The following is a 17,039-nucleotide window of genomic DNA, read 5'->3' on the forward strand; positions in this document are numbered from 1 at the left end:
AATCCAATATTGTTACAGGGTGAAAGAGGACAGGAGACAATGGAAGAAGATGACATACTCCGGACAGTGTCCACACCCAAATAGTTGAATCGCTGGTGGAGATGCAAAGCCATGACAAGAGATTCAGGAGATCGAATCTAAGGGCACTATGGATAACTCATGCACCACATAAGGCATCATTCCTCATATGGCCTGCACTTTGTAGAATTTTGAAAGTGGCTGGTCAAACTATAGAAAGGGACCTCAACTCATAGGGCCGAAAAGTGAGAGACTCCTTTTAGTCACTTCTTATGACAGGTAGAAATACCTCGGGCCTATTCTCACCCCCAGACCCACAGGGGATCTATTAACCTGTTTAGAGAGCTGTTTACATGGCATGGTGCACATGAACTGTTTCTGCCTAAAGAGCCAGTCACGAGCAAGGGACGACTCAACCTGGCTGCTCAAATTTATCAGCAAACACGGTACCTGAATCATACTCATCTTGTATTTGCATGTGTTGAAATGATGGATATGAGTGTTTCAAAATCTGTTCTCTAAGTCTGACATCAGTTACATTGTACACGATCGCATCACATAACATAACATCAGAATATAAAGCACCACAAGCACATTTGAATTTGCATTTCTTTGTCATACCCATCAAATCTGTTACACACTGACGATAAGTTTTTTCTGACCTTTTCTTGTAATGAAAGAATGGTACCTAGCTGCCACTACATTCACTTGTTGGTCATAATACTTAGAGAATCTACAACTTGATCATAGGAAAGTTTACTCAGAGTGGCCTTAGGGAACAATTTCTGAATGAAGCAAAAAACTGCGCTTCCTACTGTTGGTAAAAAGTAATGTAGTTTCACAGTAACTGGTACTTTCGTCTCTGTGGCAATTTCAAAGCCACTGTAAATGCTCAATGCCTTATCGACACTTACCCTATGCCTCGACCTGAAGAATTGTTCACTAAACTTGCTGGAGGCCAGTATTTTTCTAAACTTGACCTGTCAGAAGCTTATCATCAACTTCCTCTCGACGCTGCTTCCCGGCAGTTTCTGGTCCTTAACACGCCTTTCGGCCTCTATCAATACCAACGATTGCCATTCGGGGTTGCCAGCGCCCCTGCTTTCTTTCAGCGATTCTTGGAACAATTATTGTTCACTGTCCTTGGGTGTATAAATTACCAGGACGACATTGTTGTCACTGGCTCCACCACTGACGAACATCTTCAAAATCTCCGCACACTTTTTCATGTCTTAGAGACAGCCGGTCTTAAGTGTAATCTTCAGAAATCAAAATTTTTTCAGGCATCTATCACGTACTTGGGGTTTCAACTCTCTCGGGATGGTATTCATCCGCTTCAGCAAACTGTCGCTGCGATTGATGCTTTTCCTCGCCCTACATCTGTTAAGGAACTGCAGGCCTTCTTAGGGAAAACAGCATACTATCACAGGTTTTCACCGTCTGCTGCTTCGGTGGCTCAGCCGTTGCATTGCCTGTTGCATAAAAACATGCCTTTTCACTGGTCCTCGCCATGCGATGTGGCTTTCCAGAAATTGAAGACTATGCTGAAACAGGCCTCGTGCCTGGCTGCTTATCGACCTGGCCAACATCTTGTTCTTGCCACGAACGCCTCTCAATACGGGGTTGGTGCAGTCCTTGCGCACTGTTTTTCTGACGGTTCTGAACAACCCATTGCTTATGCCTCCAAAATGCTCACGGATGCCCAACAAAAGTATTCTCATATTGAAAAAGAAGCTTTGGCCATTATTTATGCTCTTCATAAGTTTGGTGTTTTTCTCTATGGATCCAAATTTCATCTTGTTACGGATCACAAACCACTTGTTTCCTTGTTTCATCCATCAACATCACTTCCTGACAAGGCTGCACACCGCCTCCAGCGTTAGGCTCTTTACTTGTCTCGTTGTAATTATGAGATTCATTTCCAGTTGACGGCTCAACATGCGAATGCTGATGCACTGTCTCGCCTTCTCATGGGTCCTGATCTGGCATTTGATAGGGACGAACTTTTGTGTTTCCACCTGGATGTTGCCAAGCAGCGGGTTGTGGATGGATTCCCCATCACTGGGGACCGGCTGGTGGCTGCTACGGGTTCTGACCTTACCCTCTCCCGGGTTTTACGCTGTATTCAGAAGTGGTGGCCAGATCATCCATCCGCTAAGACTTCTGATCTTGCGGAACTACTACACTTTGCGTTACTGCCTCACGGCTAGGGATGGTGTTATCCTCCTTTCCACCGAAAATGCTTCTCCGTGTGTTGTGGTACCTGCGTCTTTGCGTGCTTCGGTCTTGCGCCTCCTTCACCAAGGGCACTGGGGTCTCTCTCACAGAAAATTTCTGGCGCGCCGTCATGTGTACTGGCCCAGCATCGACTCTGAAATTGCACACATGGTTGCTGCCTGCGGCCCTTGTGAGTCACAGGCCACCACCCTGAAGTCATCTTTGTCACTGTGGCCTTCGCCTGAGAAGCCCTGGGAGCGTATTCATGCTGACTTCGCGGGACCTTTTTAGGTACACCTACTCTAACTTTCCTTTCATTGTCCGTTGCACGTCGCCTACCACCGCAGCAACCACCAATGCCATAGCTCGCATTTTCTCTTTGGAAGGCCTTCCCTCTACTCTTGTCACTGATAATGGTCCACAATTTGCCTCTTCCGATTTTTCGGATTTTTGTGCCCGTCATGGCGTCATGCATGTCACGGCCCCTCCGTTCCATCCACAGTCAAACAGTGAGGCTGAATGACTGTTCACACATTTAAAGCTCAGATGAGGAAACTCCTGACTTCTTCTGCTGCTGATGATGCCCTTCTCCAATTTCTGGCTTCTTACCGTTTCACCCCCATGGGCGACCACAGCCCGGCTGCGCTCTTACACAGCCGACAGCCATGCACGCTACTTCATATTCTGCGGTCTTCCACTTCACGTCTGCGGGGGCCTTTGCTTGACCGGTTCACCGCAAGCTACCTTGTATGGGTATGGGGATATGGCAGGCGGCAAAAATGGAGTCCTGGCCGCATCTTACGACATCGTGGCCGACGCCTGTATGAAATCCAGACGGACACGGGTGTTGCAGTGCGTCATTCGGACCAGCTTCAGCCTCGTGTGCCGACAACGCCTGTTCCGGATGCCACTACACCACCATTGGCTCTACCTGACGCTCGGGATCCTGGAATCTCTCATTGCTCACAACGCAGTCCTCTCACCATCATATCGGTGCCAGCATAAGAACTGACGCCAACAGGAGACATGCCCATGCAGGAACCAGATGACCATCATCTGTCGGAGCAACGCTACTCGCCTCCTTCTTCCACGGACGCGGACACATCACCCACGTCTCCTGTTATAACAACCGGACTTGCCGCAATGGGCAGATTGGTGCACGGGGCCCCAGCAGATTCGACCCCCACGTCTCCTGTCATCTCGACCCGTTATCATTGGGGACACTTCCGTCCGTACGGGAAGCCTCCTCCTCAAGAATTTACGGCCAGTCAAACAACACCTATGTACGTTAGCAATCTACGGGCCACCTCCATCAAGACCTGTGCAAAAACTTCAAAGGGGGGGAAAGTGTTGTGACTCGCCGATCTTTCAAAGTGCCACTGTGCAGTTACGCACCTCCTCTACACACGGTGCCGTCTGTCAGCCATGAAGCAGCAGTGCCACCTAAGCGGCCAGCCAGCCAGCGGCCACTAGACTCGGACTCAGTTTATGATTTGACTGTTAAAGTGACACACGTATTACTCTGTTTACTTGATCTGTGACTTTCATGTATTGCGTCGTCCTTGAAATATATTTGTTCAACTTGAAGTTATAACACGATGCCTCACATGGTTCCATTGCTAGCAGTTATCTTTGCAGACATGTACAGCTGTGCCTGCTGTAATAAAAGAAGTGATGATTGACATAGATCAGCATATGAATCCTCTTCTGCTACATCTACATCTACATCTACATTTATACTCCGCAAGCCACCCAACGGTGTGTGGCGGAGGGCACTTTATGTGCCACTGTCATTACCTCCCTTTCCTGTTCCAGTCGCGTATGGTTCGCGGGAAGAACGACTGTCTGAAAGCCTCCATGCGCGCTCTAATCTCTCTAATTTTACATTCGTAATCTCCTCGGGAGGTATAAGTAGGGGGAAGCAATATATTCGATACCTCATCCAGAAACGCACCATCTCGAAACCTGGACAGCTAGCTACACCGCGATGCAGAGCGCCTCTCTTGCAGAGTCTGCCACTTGAGTTTGTTAAACATCTCCGTAACACTATCACGGTTACCAAATAACCCTGTGACGAAACGCGCCGCTCTTCTTTGGATCTTCTCTATCTCCTCCAACAAACCGATCTGGTACGGATCCCACACTGATGAGCAATACTCAAGTATAGGTCGAACGAGTGTTTTGTAAGCCACATCCTTTGTTGATGGACTACATTTTCTAAGGACTCTCCCAATGAATCTCAACGTGGCACCCGCTTTACCAACAATTAATTTTATATGATCATTCCACTTCAAATCGTTCCGCACGCATACTCCCAGATATTTTACAGAAGTAACTGCTATCAGTGTTTGTTCCGCTATCATATAATCATACAATAAAGGATCCTTCTTTCTATGTATTTGCAATACATTACATTTGTCTATGTTAAGGGTCAGTTGCCACTCCCTGCACCAAGTGCCTATCCGCTGCGGATCTTCCTGCATTTCGCTACAATTTTCTAATGCTGCAACTTCTCTGTATACTACAGCATCATCCGCGAAAAGCCGCATGGAACTTCCGACACTATCTACTAGGTCATTTATATATATTGTGAAAAGCAATGGTCCCATAACACTCCCCTGTGGCACGCCAGAGGTTACTTTAACGTCTGTAGACGTCTCTCCATTGATAACAACATGCTGTGTTCTGTTTGCTAAAAACTCTTCAATCCAGCCACACAGCTGGTTTGATATTCTGTAGGCTCTTACTTTGTTTATCAGGCGACAGTGCAGGACTGTATCGAACGCCTTCCGGAAGTCAAGAAAAATAGCATCTACCTGGGAGCCTGTATCTAATATTTTCTGGGTCTCATGAACAAATAAAGCGAGTTGGGTCTCACATGATCGCTGTTTCCGGAATCCATGTTGATTCCTACATAGTAGATTCTGGGTTTCCAAAAACGACATGATACTCGAGCAAAAAACATGTTCCAAAATTCTACAACAGATCGACGTCAGACATATAGGTCTATAGTTTTGCGCATCTGCTTGACGACCCTTCTTGAAGACTGGGACTATCTGTGCTCTTTTCCAATCATTTGGAACCCTCCGTTCCTCTAGAGACTTGCGGTACACGGCTGTTAGAAGGGGGGCAAGTTCTTTTGCGTACTCTGTGTAGAATCGAATTGGTATCCCATCAGGTCCAGTGGACTTTCCTCTATTGAGTGATTCCAGTTGCTTTTCTATTCCTTGGACACTTATTTCGATGTCAGCCATTTTTTCGTTTGTGCGAGTATTTAGAGAAGGAACTGCAGTGCGGTCTTCCTCTGTGAAACAGCTTTGGAAAAAGGTGTTTAGTATTTCAGCTTTACGCGTGTCATCCTCTATTTCAATGCCATCATCATCCCGTAGTGTCTGGATATGCTGTTTCGAGCCACTTACTGATTTAACGTAAGACCAGAACTTCCTAGGATTTTCTGTCAAGTCGGTACATAGAATTTTACTTTCGAATTCACTGAAAGCTTCACGCATAGCCCTCCTTACGCTAACTTTGACATAGTTTAGCTTCTGTTTGTCTGAGAGGTTTTGGCTGCGTTTAAACTTGGAGTGGAGCTCTCTTTGCTTTCGCAGTAGTTTCCTAACTTTGTTGTTGTACCACGGTGGGTTTTTCCCGTCCCTCACAGTTTTACTCGGCACGTACCTGTCTAAAACGCATTTTACGATTGCCTTGAACTTTTTCCATAAACACTCAACACTGTCAGTGTCGGAACAGAAATTTTCGTTTTGATCTGTTAGGTAGTCTGAAATCTGCCTTCTATTACTCTTGCTAAACAGATAAACCTTCCTCCCTTTTTTCATATTCCTATTAACTTCCATATTCAGGGATGCTGCAATGGCCTTATGATCACTGATTCCCTGTTCTGTACATACAGAGTCGAAAAGTTCGGGTCTGTTTGTTATCAGTAGGTCCAAGATGTTATCTCCACGAGTCGGTTCTCTGTTTAATTGCTCGAGGTAATTTTCGGATAGTGCACCCAGTATAATGTCACTCGATGCTCTGTCCCTACCACCCGTCCTAAACATCTGAGTGTCCCAGTCTATATCTGGTAAATTGAAATCTCCACCTAAGACTATAACATGCTGAGAAAATTTATGTGTGTCTTCATCTAAACTTGTGTCATGTACATAATTATCATCTTCATCAGTGAAGTCAATTTCCAATTCAACTTCATAATTTTCTTTGTTTTCCACTTACTGTGTCTAATGTTTGCTGTAATCTGTCATTATAACCACATATGTGTAATGCAAACATGGAATATTACTTTAGTATGATTGACTGCTTTAATACTACCTATGTATATATTGTTTACTGACACACTCTATACCCTCATGAGTTTGTCACACTTGGATCAATGAAGTAAGAAATAAATAAATAAGAGATGTAACACTTTTTCATCAGAAAGTCTACGCTGATGACACATGTTCGAAAACGTGCTTTGTGGACAAAAAAGATATAAACTATGGTTGACTGGAATTTCCATGTGCCAAATTGCAACACTGAGAAGCAAATGCGCTGCATAACTGCTGACTGTTGCCACTCCATTGTTGGATTATCTACATACATTAAAAAAGGAAATTACAGTGGGTTCGAATTGACCCCTTCCGCCATTCTAGGTATATTGAATGAAATGTTGAAAAAAATATAAGTATTCTGCAAATCCTAATACAAGACTGCAAAGAGGAGAAAAAAATTAGGAAAATTCATTTGATTTTGTTAATGAAGTAAATAAATCAGATACGACAATGAAGGAAAAAATATGACAGATGTCTTTTGACCACTTTCACTGTTTTACTGTCAAATGCCACACTGCACAGTACAGTTGGTTCAATGTGGAACTCACACCATAGCTATCATATTGCAATTATTTTGTAATTTGTAGCTGAATCCATTTACGTTATGACATTTTCAGCACCATATAGTGGGAAAATTTTCACAAATTTTTATTGTTTCCATCACATTTCTGTAATAACTTCAAGTTGAACAAATATATTTCAAGGAAGACGCAATACATGAAAGTCACAGATCAAGTAAACAGAGTAAGACGTGTGTACACTTTAACAGTCAAATCATAACTGAGTCCAAATCAGGCGGTCGCTGGCTGGTTGGCTGCTTAGGTGGCACTGCTGCTGCATGGCTGGCAGACAGCGCCGCATGTAGAGGAGGTGCGTAACTGCGTGGCGGCACTTTGAAAGATGCAACAGGTGATGCAACAGCTGAGCCACCGAAGCAGCAGATGGTGAAAACCTGTGATAGTATGCTATTTTCCCCAAGAAGGCCTGCAGTTCCTTAACAGATGTAGGGCAAGGAAGAGCATTGATCGCATTGACAGTTTGCTGAAGCGGATGAATACCATCCCGAGAGAGTTGAAACCCCAAGTACGTGATAGATGCCTGAAAAAATTTTGATTTCTGAAGATTACACTTAAGACCGGCTGTCTCTAAGACATGAAAAAGTGTGCGGAGATTTTGAAGATGTTCGTCAGTGGTGGAGCCAGTGACAACAATGTCGTCCTGGTAATTTATACACCCAGGGACAGTGAGCAATAATGGTTCCAAGAATCGCTGAAAGAAAGCAGGGGTGCTGGCAACCCCGAATGGCAATCGTTGGTATTGATAGAGGCCGAAAGGCGTGTTAAGGACCAGAAACTGCCGGGAAGCAGCGTCAAGAGGAAGTTGATGATAAGCTTCTGACAGGTCAAGTTTAGAAAAATACTGGCCTCCAGCAAGTTTAGTGAACAATTCTTCAGGTCGAGGCATAGGGTAAGTGTCGATAAGGCATTGAGCATTTACAGTGGCTTTGAAATCGCCACAGAGACGAATATCACCATTTGGCTTAGCAACGAAAATGACAGGAGAGGACCACTCACTGGAAGTGACAGGAAGCAAGACCCCTGAAGCAGTGAGACAATCCAGCTCCCGTTTGACCTGATCACGAAGGGCCACAGGAATGGGTCAAGCCCAAAAAAACTTAGGCCGAGCAGTGGGTTTGAGCGTGATATGAGCTTCAAAGTCGTTTGCATGGCCTAACCCAGGACAAAAAAGGGACGACAATGTCGTCAACAAGGAATCCAGTTGAGAATAAGGAATAGCATCAGAGATGATATTGACAGAGTCATCTATGGAGAACCCAAAAACACGAAAGGCATCGAAACCAAAAAGATTCTCCGTGTTACTATGGTCGACCACAAATATGGGAACAGTGCGAACAACAGATTTGTAAGATACCTCAGCATCAAATTGTCCCAAGAGAGAAATCTTCTGTTTATTGTAAGTCCGTAATTGCTTAGTGACAGGTGACAGGATTGGACAACCCAACTGAAGATACGTCTGAGAATTGATGATAGTGGCAGCAGAACCAGTATCCACCTGCATGCGAACATCTTGACCAAGTATTTGGACAGTGAGGAATAACTTCCCTGAAAGGGAAGAAGTACAATTGACAGACAACACAGAATCAGAATCAGTGTCATGTTCATGAACATCATATATGCGGTCGCATTTGCAAATGGATGACACATGACCCCTTTTTTTTGCATTTGTGACACACGGCCCAACATTGTGGACAATCTTCTCGTGAATGTTTCGTAAAACACCACGGACATGAAGGAAGTTGCCGTGGGTTTTGCTGTAGTTTCTTAGAGGTTTGTTTACGGTTAGGCCGAGGCTGCGCTTGGGAGCATACTGCGGCCATGTCGGCCGGCGGGGACACGCCACACGCTTCGTCAACAGTGCACAGAGGTTGTATTCCCCCAACGTCACCCCAGGCCTCTATTTGCGCTCCAGCAATGCGAGGAATTTCAAAAGACTGAGCGATGGATAGGACTTCATCTAGAGTCGGATTTGCCAACTGAAGGCACGTTGCCAAACTTCTATGTCGGGCGCCGATCGGATAATAGCATCCCGTGCCATGGAATCGGTGTAGGACTCTTTGTGAAATTCAGTAACAAATTGACACTTTCTACTGAGGCCGTGAAGTTCAGCAACCCAAGTGCGATAGGATTGATTTGGTAGTTTTTGACAACGATAAAAGGCAACACGAGAGGCTACCACATGCGTATGCTTTTGAAAATAGGCGGACAGAAGTGAGCACATTTCAGCAAAGGACAAAGACGCAGGATCTTTCAAAGGAGCCGATTGCGACAACAACCGATACATTTTAAGTGAAATCCATTAAACGAACAGATACTTACAAGTTTGTTTGTCCGCGACATGAAATGCCAAGAAGTGCTGTCAAAGACGTTTTTCGTAATCAGACCAGTCTGCCGCCATCTCGTCGTAAGGAGGAAAAGTAGGTAGAGACAACGGCGAGAGACGCACCGCATTTGATGCCGCGACGAAATCACGAATCGCATTTGTGAGAAGCGTTTGCTGTTCTGTAAGACCTAGCAATAGTTGCTCTAAAGTAGCCATGGAAACATGTGGATCAATGATGGAAAAGAAAAATCACTACCTCATCACCAATTGTAATAACTTCAAGTTGAACAAATATATTTCAAGGAAGACGCAATACATGAAAGTCACAGATCAAGTAAACAGAGTAAGACGTGTGTAAACTTTAACAGTCAAATCATAACTGAGTCCAAATCTAGCGGTCGCTGGCTGGTTGGCCGCTTAGGTGGCGCTGCTGCTGCATGGTTGGCAGACAGCACCACATGTAGAGGACGCGCGTAACTGCGCGGTGGCACTTTGAAAGATCAGTGAGTCACAACAATTTCCCATTTCTTTGATAATATTCCATTCAAATTTGACATCGTTCTGAGTAGCTATTCTTTTTTTATGGCATTTTGAACCTGGAACTTTAATTATAATCAACCTGTTGTATGAAAATAAACATAAGTCTGATATGACCTGCTGATGACAAAAAGGGAAGAGGACACATACTTTCATAGGGCCAATCCACAGAACAACTTATAGGAAGCTACAGTGAGCATACTGTTACCTTCTCATAAACATGTATAATGAGTGAAATTGTTTGCAAATCTGTGATGAGGAGAACAAGTAAGACATGATGTTCATCACTTTATTAATAAAGGTATTACCTAACCAGGTAGCTGAGCATATTAAAGCAGCCCTTCTGGGATGTGAGGTGGTGAGCTTGATCCAGATTTAATCTGACTTGTGGATTAATGATGAGGGCTGCTGAGTAGGCCAGACAGGATGTGGTTTTTAGACTGTTTCCCACATCCAACGAGGTAAATGCTGGTCTGGTATGCACATTCTGCCTCAGCTACATGCTATGCAAACTTTTAGCAAACATTCTTACACTTGAACATAAATCTAGATGCAGGTGGTAGGTGGGGTACACCAATTCTATCTTGGTTGGGGGGGGGGGGGCATTTGGAAGGGCATCTGGCCAACACTTACCACTAACATTGCTCAAACACTTATAAATACTGACCCTGTAGAAGAAATGTGTAAAGGGAAAAGAAGAAGAACAAGAAAAGTAAAGCTATTAACCCTTTAACAGCTCTCTTGTAAGTAAGTTAATCCTTTTTTGTGGATGGTGTAAACACTCTCCACAGGAGTGTTGCAATACATCTCTTTTAGACAAATGCAAGGAGATTTTACCTGCATTTGTATCCTCGCTCCTTCCATATGGATCTCGATCCTGTTCGTGTTCAACGGTAACACTGGAACAATCTTATTAATGTAGTCTAGGTATCATTCTCCCCTTTACTTTGTGCTTAGGAACCTGTTGCAGTTGGGGGAGGAATTTGCACAACTCTTAAGAGATTTCTAGGAAACCTCTAAAGCCATTCAACTTGTATTTATATAACTGTGTTCAGCATATGGTAAAACCTCAATTCTGCAATTGCACAATTTATGCCCTGGTCTCTTTGAAGTACCTTTCTACAATTTTAAGCTCTTTCATAGTTGACTGTTTATTTCTAGATGGGAACACACTGTTTTATATCATTCATGTGATAGTGGAGGAATTTGCACAGTTTTATTTTGCTCAACATTTTATTGGAGAAGATAGAGTTCTTTCAATGGATACATATTTTGTTACTATATGTACATATTTTACTACTCAATCCAGAATACTCTGTATTGTTGAATTCAATGTGGAAGACTGTACCTTATAATTCCTTTTCATGTGCACTTTGATGGGTAAGTTTTACCTCTTTCATCTTCTGCCTTACAATATAAAACAACTATCCAATTAAAATCACTATCTCTACTTTACACTGTTAATTACTTGGACAGTTAAAACAAGTAAGCTACGTTCTCTTCTATATTTATGTAGGAATATACTGTATTTACTTGACGCTGCATGTCAAGACAATATGGTCACTGAGCTAGAACAGTTTGTCGTAATACAAGCACAGAAGAAACAGGCACCAACAGATGACACATGAAATTAATATAAAGGGAAAAAGTGCAAGTACTAAGACTGGTTGCTTACAGGCAGAATAGAATAAAATGCAAAAGAATGAATGGGAGATCGAAATAGTAGTAATTGTTCCCTGTCACTCAAGGAGAAGAAGGCTAACGCAAAACAAGGAGATGATATAAATAAGAAAAAAGAAGTGAAGATTAGGTTTTAACATCCCATTGATGACCATAAAGAAGGATAATGTCTGGGGAAGAAACAAAGTATGAAGACGAAAATATAAGAAAGAATTCTGTAAAAATTCAGATGGCAGTAATCACATCAACAAAGAGTCTAAAACACAGTATGCATCTGCTAAACATTTTAAAAATGTAGGAAACCTCAAGTACGCAGCTGGGATGTTCAACAGAAAGTAAGCAATTCAGTAGACATTAGAGGAGGTCTGAAGGAATAAGCGCAGACGGAAATATGGAAGCATCTGATCCTGCCCGTCTGCTTTGACCCATGACGTCACAAATATGGCGGAAACGACCATAAACCACGATTCCAATATGGCGCATATAAAGTAGTTACGTACACATTATGAGGACGAAAATACATCGAAAAGCAAACATACACACATTCCACAAAAAGTCTGACACTAACGGGACAGGCGCGGGAAATATGGGGTTTCTGGGTGGGGACAAACTAAATATAAACAAATTTAGACACCCACACCCATACAAAACCACGCAAAACGAGGAAAAAAACCAACATCACAAAACTCCCCAAATACCACTAAACACAATATTATCTGGAATCGGACACTTCCCTTGACCTATATTGCTCAACAGCAGGTCCCGATCTCATAAATTAGGACCTAACACTTCCCTTGACCTATCTAGCTCAAAAACATCTCCCGATACCAAAACCAACATTCCCAGCCACACATTGGGATCGAACACTTCCCTTGACCTGTTATCCTTACAACATCTCCACATACAGCCGTTCCTAGTCCGAGACGCCGGAACTTTAAGTAAGCCTCATTTCTTCACAGCATACCGAACACTTCACGACTTCATTCAAAAATCCGAATAGTTGAAGAAATTTTATTAGAGACAACGCACTGTCCCCCATCGTAGCTGACAACCAAAAACTGTTGACCCTGTCAGTCATATCCATACCTACCAAAGACATAAAAAAGCAATTTACCAAAATTCACACGATGCCACACTCGCAAACTAAACCAAAAACATCACCTAACACACCACCAGAGAGCACCACCGATCGCATCAAAACGACACCTACAAACACGCCACTCTCACTAACTAAATTCCGCGCCATCGTGACGTCATACACAACAACAGCCTTATGTCACAGGTCAAAGCCGACGGGTGGGATTGGACGCTTCAGTCAACTCGCACAGACTGGTAAATCATGATTCATGGAGTTACAAATTTCTTGATAGTAATTAAAGCACCGATTGTATGAGACAGCATGTCACATTAGTAAAAATGCATCACTTGCTGACAAGATAGAAGAGGACAAACCATTCCATCCAGCTAAATGTCAAAAAACTAATTGAGACTCTTGCTGTCTCAGAGTAATGCTTGTAGTATGTGTGACTACATACTGGTGTGACTGTGCTATAAAGAGTAGTTTATAAACAAAAGTGAAATTTTATAAACTTTATTTATTTGTGTAGTCAGACCACATTGGACTACTGCAGCATTGGAAGACCTAGTGACAGGAACAACCAAATGAAAAAACAATTGATTCAGTTGGTTACTGGAAAACAGTCATCTAATTTGGTTGTAGTTTCACGTGTCAGCAGAATTATTCATTCATTATTTTGAGCAAAACTACTCTATGTGAGCAAACAAATGAAAACAATTTAATCAGTCGGTTGTAGCTTTACGAATTGATTGGACTAAACATTCAGTCTTTTGAGTGAAACCAGTATGTGGGAGCAACCAAATGAAAACCGTCAATGCAGACCAGCATATTCAGTTCTGAGCAGACACATTCAATCAATTTGCCATTGTTAAAGCATTATTGTTGTGTTGTACCCTGATGGAGGTTGCAACATACATACATGAATCCCTCAGTTAGACAGCAAGTGGTGTGGGATTTTTCAGATCCACCAATGCTTTGGCACACTACAGGCTTCATGCAAAGGAATAAGTTGACAACAGGGTTCAGGGTTTAGCTGAAGTTTATCAGGTCTCTATGGTTGGAGACAGCATACAAACTCGGGTATAAGGCTAGGGAGGTACAAATGAAGAAATGAGCTTCTGGTTTGGTACCTTGGTCTGAATTTATTGCTTCTTCCTGAGCTTACGTGAACATGCTGAAGAGCACAGTCACTGGGTCACAATTTTAATGAGTGGAGAACATAGATGAGGCTTACTAGACACTCAAATTACCAGAACAAATAGCCTGCCTGCCCTATCACTTAGACTAGAATCATGAAAGGGAGCCAGTTTCTTATTGCTCAAATTGAACCCTCAGGTCCTGTATACATCACACTGTAAATGACAATAGTCATAGCTAGAAGTAAGCCATGATAGACAAACTACCCACAGATACGTACAGGCAAGAATGCAAGTCTTTCTTAGGGGACAAGCTTAATTGAATACACGTATTTCCCTTGCATAATTCTCTGCTGTCAGTTGATGGTCACCCAAGACTCATCTGCTGTCAGGAACTCTTGAATCAACTCCGTCCTGCTCGTCAACTGGTGGCATCTTTATACTGTGTTGTGGTTGTTTGCTTATAGCTGGTACGTGATCATGTCACATTTTTACCCACAATTTGCAACCAGCCAGCTTGAAATTATTGGTTTCTTAATGCTCGTCACCTCATACTGATATCGCTAAAGTTTCAAGCACTGTACATCTCTGCCTAGGTTTCCAGACTGTAATTGTTAAAATTGTTACCAAGATGACTTTTTTGCTGGGAATCCTTTCATGATTTAGTCATTACTCATTTCTTAATGCTTGTGACCTCATATTTGTCTGATGAAAGCATTAAGCCCGATACATCTCCATCTAGGTTTCCAGGCTTTCCTTGTTAAAATTCTTACCCAGACAACTTATTATATTTTTGTTGATCATCCCTCTATGAGTCGGTTATTAGTTGACTGAACTCTGTTATTGCCTCACACACACACACAGGATTTAACTTTTACAAGCTTTCGGGGCCAGTGGCTCCATTTTCTGGCAGAAGAGTTGAAGAGGAAGGAAGAGGGGTGAAGGGAAAGGACTGCAGAGATGTAGGGAAACGGGTATAGTTCAGAAAAGTCACCCAGAACCTCGGGTCAGGGTAGACTTACAGGACGTGATGAGAAAGAAAGACTGATTGTTGGGGACTGTAACGGGCAAGATTTGAAAATCTGGGAGCTTAAAGATGGAAGACAGGGTAATACACAAGACAGAGGTTACTATGAAAACATCATGCATGCCTTAACAAAAGTGAAAAGCTAAGTGCATTGTATGTAACAGAGGTGGCAGGCAGGACAGCAAAAAATAAACAAGCCAGAAAATCGAAGATGTAGAAAACTAAAATGGAGTGAAGAAAGGACAAGTTACAGGAAAGAAATGCTGAGATGGAAGGAATTAATGTAAATTAAGGCCAGGTGGGTCGCGACAACCAAGGACATGTACTGCTAGTTCCCACCTGTGGAGTTCTGAGAAACTGGTACCTGTGTGGTGCAACAGGCGCAGAGATCACAACTGTCATGTTGTACAGCACACTCTGCAACAGGATATTGTTTGTTGCCTGTATACACCCTCTGCCTGTGTCTATTCATCCTGACTGAAAACTGCGTAGTAGTCATGCCACTGTATAAGGCTGAAGAGTGTTTAAACAACATCTGGTATATGAGATGTGTTGTTTCACAGGTGGCTCGCCCTGTGATAGTATATTTTTGCCAGTTACATGGTGGGAATAGGTGGTGGTAGGAGGGTGCATAGGGCAAATCGTGCAGCGGGGACAGTCACAGGAGTAGGAGCCACAGACCAGGTGATGAAAAGCTATTCTAGGTGTGGCTGGCAAAATCTCACACAGAATGGATCACACTTCAGTCCATGATTTTAGGAAGTCATGGCCTTGGCGAAGAAGCTGATTGATACATTCAAGACCAGGATAATACTGGGTGACAAGTGGAGTGTTCCAAAGTGTGACATACAGTATTTGCAAGGATGATTCATATTATGAAACTATATTAACTAAAAAAATTCAAAGAAAATTAATTAATGATGAAACATTTTTCTTGCTAAGAAAATACTTCCAATAAGTTACAGTATATGGTTTAAAAGCAAGTGAGTAAATCACTAAACAATTAAAAAAATGTATCTTATATGATTTGTCCTCATGTCACCTCAGCATTACCAAAATAGAATTATCGGTGGTGGGTGTAAACCAACAGGAAAAGGAGAAGAGCTTCAATAAATTTAAACAGAAAAGTAATTTTTAATTTATTTAAACATAGATTTATAATGTAGTACCAATTACTAAGCTCTTTTAAAAAGTCCCAATTGATTGAAAGTAGAATGAAAAAGTCATATCTATCTTTGGTTTGCAGCTCCTTGTATTGGCCGTGTTTGCAGTTAACATTTTTGGGATTTGAGGTCCGCCTGTTACGCAAAACACCGTTTTTCTCAGTACCCAAACATGTTTCGGCACCACTGTGCCATCATCTGTGGGTTTTCGTTTTTATTTATTCTGCAATGTGAACATTTTTGTTACATGATTATAAAATTAAGTGCATTTTTAGTTCAAACAACAGATCGTTTCTTTTTGTAAATACCTTTACATTTGGTGAGCATGAATTTACTGGACCACTCTTGCGTTAATTATTACAGGTAGCTTGTCATCTGCAACCAAACCATGTTGATGAGAAAGTTTTTTGCTGAGAGTTAACCTATATTCTAGAGTGTAATTTAGTTTTTCGCGTCTACTTTCGATTTACTTACGTTTTCGTGTGACAAGCACTTCCATTCTCCGCATCATGCTGAGATGTTGTGATGCATACGTAACTATAGCAAGTATTTTTCACAAATTACGTAGTAAAACGCTTTTCACTACACCAGAACACAGTGTGATTGTGTTTTGTTGTGTGTCCCAGCCCAGTCAGTGTTCATTTGTTTTCCAGAGAGTTTGGCGCCAAATTTGAATTTTATTTGCATTTTATCTTTGTGTGTGTTTCTTAGCTGTCCTTGTTGTCTTTTATATGGTATTCCTATTTGTGTGCAAATGGTGCGTCTTTGCAGATTTTAGTGTATTTATTTTTCGTACGTGTGTGTGTGTGTGTGTGTGTGTGTGTGTGTGTGTGTGTGTGTGTGTGTGTGTGTGTGTGTGTGTGTGTGTGTAGGCTCTATCTGTTTGTGCTGTTTTCATTTGTAAAGTTCCTTTTAATGTGTTAAATAGTGTGCCCTTGCAGAGTGTAGTGT

At 42.5% G+C, this 17,039-nt stretch overlaps 1 long non-coding RNA gene across 1 annotated transcript; it reads right to left on the reverse strand.

Moving 5' to 3' along the window:
• Positions 1-16,100: 16,100 nt before the first annotated feature.
• LOC126469781 (uncharacterized) lies at positions 16,101-16,696 on the reverse strand. Its single transcript, XR_007586076.1, has 3 exons — positions 16,563-16,696; positions 16,397-16,463; positions 16,101-16,311 (listed from the first exon to the last, which is right to left on the reverse strand). It is a non-coding gene; the product is annotated as an uncharacterized LOC126469781 (long non-coding RNA).
• Positions 16,697-17,039: the final 343 nt, after the last annotated feature.

The sequence above is a fragment of the Schistocerca serialis genome, chromosome 3 (genome assembly GCF_023864345.2).
Source record: "Schistocerca serialis cubense isolate TAMUIC-IGC-003099 chromosome 3, iqSchSeri2.2, whole genome shotgun sequence".
In the NCBI taxonomy this organism is placed as follows: Eukaryota; Metazoa; Arthropoda; class Insecta; order Orthoptera; family Acrididae; genus Schistocerca; species Schistocerca serialis.